General features: G+C 48.8%; 1 long non-coding RNA gene across 1 annotated transcript; it reads right to left on the reverse strand.

The window, feature by feature from the left end:
* Positions 1 to 252: 252 nt before the first annotated feature.
* Positions 253 to 3,813, reverse strand: LOC113606811 (uncharacterized). Its single transcript, XR_003427694.1, has 4 exons — positions 3,069 to 3,813; positions 1,757 to 2,035; positions 1,496 to 1,647; positions 253 to 385 (listed from the first exon to the last, which is right to left on the reverse strand). It is a non-coding gene; the product is annotated as an uncharacterized LOC113606811 (long non-coding RNA).
* Between the last annotated feature and the right edge of the window lie 625 nt (positions 3,814 to 4,438).

Consider the following 4,438-nt stretch of genomic DNA (forward strand, 5'->3'; position numbering starts at 1 on the left):
GCAGGCTGGTGGGGGCCGCCTTCCATGCCATTCTGGCTGTTGGGCACAGATTCTGCTCCCACATCCTATGGCCATCAGAGGAGTCACCACTGGCAACAATACGGGCTAAGGCTGGACCAGGACAGGGTGAGCACGGGCATCACGTGCTGGATCCGGGTGCTGACTTTCTCCATTGTGAGGTTTTATCCGTGGGGTTTTATGTTTTCCCTCCAGTGTGTGTTCGTGGTTCGTGGTACCACATTCTGTGAGGTTGACTTGCAGCATGACATCTCTTCTATGGAATATAGGCATCTGTGTGGTTCTTAAATACGTTTGTATCTACCCTACATGCCAGGAGGAATCTGACCCACGTCATTAACGATGCTCCCAACACAATAGCCTGAAACTGAAAACCAGATCAAGGTGATGGGGAAGATGAAGGCAGAGAGTGAAACAGGAGATAAGTGTGCGCCATCCCATCCTCCCACCTGTTAAAGGAGGGCTTAGCATTTAACTCTGAGCTTCCCGGAGGCTGATGCCAAAGGGGAAACATTATCAGTTGTGCAATTCACAGCATCTACACATTAAAACACAGGAGAATATAGCCTTTCTTAGAGCTATGTGGTCTGAAGTTAATTCTTCCGTTATGTGCCCATCAAGGGTATCCTGTATAAGGCAGTGGACATCACTCTCAGAAATAAATCTCCACAGTGAATATAGCATTGAATTTTCTATAATCCCTCATATAGTATTTATAGATATAATCTGAGAATTTACGGCAAAACAGAGGTCAGTGAACAGTTTCATGGGAGACAAGGCATGTGGTACAAGGTGGAGCCTGTGATTTCTCCAGCTTAATTTAGGGGCAACTTTCTACCTTGTAGAAAAGTGCATGGGTGGAACACTTTTCTGGCAATCTCCAAGGAAAGTGATTTACCTACTAAGCTTTTGTAAGAGCCAATCAGAGTTCTCTGCATGCAGGAGGGTGGCAGAGCCCTCCCTGAATCGTGCACCCCTGACTCAAATCCTTGACCTTCCTTTCTGAGGACGTGGGCTCGCGTTCCCCATGGAGTTAGCACCCTGCTTGGGACACGGTAGGCGCTGGACAACTAACCGCTCTTTGGGTTGATTGTATATAATAGAGTTGAACATTCTAAACGTAACAAAGATGTGGAAATAGTCAACAGGTATTACTACTTTTCTGTTTCTTCAGAAGAAACAGAAACCTTCCGATGAATTTTTAGATTACAAACATAAACACATACTGACTTAGAGTTGATTCGGAGAAAACAAGGGACAGATGGGCGATGCTCCACTTACTCCAGCCACTTAATAACCTTTGCATCTGTTGTCCCCAGTAAAGCTTAAAATACCCACCAACCTAGAAAATTTGCCCAAAGAGAACATCTGTTTATGTCCAAAGTGTTATTTAATGACTCATTGTTGTATTTGCCTTGATGCATTCTTTCAGGTTAATTGAATCCCGTTGTCTTTATTTTCTCTCAAGATTGCTGACCTTAAATGCAGGACAGTAGGGTGACAGCCACACCAAGGGCCCCGGTCTTTCCTGTGGGGAGATTTGGTTTGCAGGGTCCAGGGTCCCCCACACCAGGGTGACGTCTGGCTGAGTCCGGGCAGGGGTGGGTGTCTCTTGAAACACGCCACTACCTAAAATAAGAGTTCCAAGTTACCTCCTTTTAGAAAACTTTGCCTTCTGCGCAGTCCCAGCTCCCTAGACTCAGGGGTCACGGGCTGTGGGGAAAAGCAGCAAGTTCACCTTGGCTTCTGTTCCCCGGGGTCTGGTCCTGTCCCTTCCCGGCCAGTCGGTAGGTGCACAGACGCTTTCCGTTGTCCGCCCAGGGCCTCCAGCCCAGGCTTCTCCATTCACTTGGAGATCCAGCAAGTCAGCAGGCTGGGCGGGCAGGGGCAGGGCGCTGGGACTGCAAGGCAGCAGATGATTCTGACGCCTGTGATGCTTTGGCTTTTAACTGTCGCAATGGGACAAGTTCAAGGTTACACTCAGGCACATGCGCACACACAGCCAGAAAGACTTGACCTGAAATCAGATTAAATACTCAAGTGTTATTTCAAGTGCAGTTGGGAAATGTGTCCCTGCAGCATCTTACAGAATGAAAATCTGATTCTACCTGCTGACACAGCCCAGGGCTAACAGGCTGGACGGGCCGCAGGCTGGCGTGAGTCACCCAGCAAAGGGGGCTGTTCTGTACTTAGTGGCAGAGGATGGCCTTAGTTCCAGCGCTGGTTTTGGTTCAAGCCACACTTTCATCACTGGTCCATGCGCAGCTCTCCTGACTTGTTTACTGATTTATTTATTTTCTACAAACATTCTTATACACAACTCCTGGAGTATATGCAGAAGAGTTTCTCCTGGATGTGTTGTGTGTGTACAAGTACATGTGTACACACACACACACACACACACACACACACACTACCTGAGATGGAATTGCTGAATAGTGTGCACATGGAGAATGTAATTATTCACTTTAGGAGGAATGCCACGCCATCTTCTAAATCCGTTGTGCTAATTTTCACGCCAACAGCAAAACACAAGAAATTCTGGGGCTCACCACCCTCTCCCACACTTGGTATAGTCAGACTTTAAAATTTTTTTGCCAGTTAAATGGGTAGAACTGCACTTCTCAGTCAAATAAATTTACGTCCTTTTGTATTTTTAGTTGCTACATTGATTTGTCTCCTGTGAAATGCCTCTTCATGCCCTTTGTGCTGCATAGTTTCTGTTTTTATACATACATTTATTCAGGAAGATTTTAAGCGATGGGGGACTAACATAATGGACTTGTCTCATCCACTGCATGGCTTCAACAAGTGTCCCTCAGAAAACCTGGTCCACTTCCCCCACCCCTTTCCCCCGAGCCCAACTCCTCCAGATGGTTTTGAAGAAATTCACTACCACATCATTTCAGCTACAGCTATTTCAGGCAATGTCTCTAAAGATAAGATGTCTCTTTAAAAACACACACATGTGCAAAACTCCAGCATAGTGAATAAAAGTTTATAGTTTGTCAATATCATCAAGGGTCAAGTCTGCAACTTGCCCCAGTTACCTGATTTTTAATACTTTGCTTGAAGTAGGATCCAGGTGAGGTCGTATCTTGTGACTGGTTGATAGGTCTGTTAAGTCTCACTTAATCTGTAATCTCCTTCCCACCTGTTGTTTTTATTGCCTTTTAATTTGCTAAAGAAACCGGATTAGTTGTCCTGTAGCGTTTCCAGTGTTCTGAATCTTACTTCCTCCTTACGGTGTCGCCGGACGGGTTCCCCTGTCCCCTGTATCTCCTGTAATTTGGAAGTTGGATCGTGAGTCTTACTGATATTCAGGTTTGACTTTCTGAAGACCTCGCTGGTGGAGACACACAGTGAGTGAGGCAGACAGGTGATGTTCTTGTGCTGATTTCCTCATTGGCTGAGAGCAGCCCACAAACAAATACAGCGGCTGGATGGCGTGGTGGGGACCACGCTGGACGTGACCTGGGCACAGCACGGGAGCCCCAGGACCAGGAGTGTGACTTAGGCTCGGCCCTGAAAGCCGTCTGCGCTGGTTCGCTCGGGCTCCATAGACGTACACCAGAGACTGGGCGGTGGATGAACAACAGAAATCTGTATTTCTCGCAGTTCTGGAGGCTAGGAGTCCAAGGTCAGGGTGCTGGCAGGCGGGCTCCCCTGAGCCTCTGTCCTTGGCCTGCTGCTGCCGCCTGCTCTTGCCTCTTCGTGGGCTCGTCCTTCTGCCCACAGTGTCTGTCTCTCTGCATCTGGGTCCTCACCGCCTCTTCCTAGAAGGACACCAGTCACGTTGGATCAGGGCCAGCCTAATGAGCTCATTCTACCTTAATCACCTCTTTAAAGACCCTATTTCCAAATACGGTCACATTCTGAGGTCTTGGGAGTTAGGACCCCAGTTTGGGGGACACACTTCAGCTTCTAAGACTAGAAAATGTCGAGCAGTGCACAGTTATGAGCTGATTTCCTTACAATTGATTCGAGCTGTGAGGACAAGCCCGCCAAGGTGCAGGGGAGGCAGAGCGCCGGCCAGGAGGCCACTGCTGCTCCGGAAGAGGCACCAGCGCGGAAGCCTGGAAGCAGCGGCTGGTGCTGGAGATAAAGGGTGAGGCCTCGGATGCCCCGGGTGTGGTGGGGGAGAGGAATTCAAGGAGGGGCCTACACTGTTAACTGGGAAGGGGGACAGCGGAGAAAAGTCTGAGAGAGAAGACTTTCAGAGTTGTGGTGTGAACACCTTAAGACGTCCGTTAATGACCAGCAGAGAAGCCAAGGATTAGCTCCAGAGAGAGGTCTTGGAAAGGTCAGGAAGCAGTAGAGTAGGTGAGGCTCAGTCCCCTCCCCTACATCCAGAGCTTTATTCCTGCCACCTGCGCCCCGGGGTCACCACCCCTCCACCCCTCCACCCCTCCACCCCACC

This window comes from Aethalodelphis obliquidens, unplaced genomic scaffold, assembly GCF_003676395.1.
Source record: "Aethalodelphis obliquidens isolate GAN/ISIS:26980383/991018 unplaced genomic scaffold, ASM367639v1 scaffold3, whole genome shotgun sequence".
NCBI lineage: Eukaryota > Metazoa > Chordata > Mammalia > Artiodactyla > Delphinidae > Aethalodelphis > Aethalodelphis obliquidens.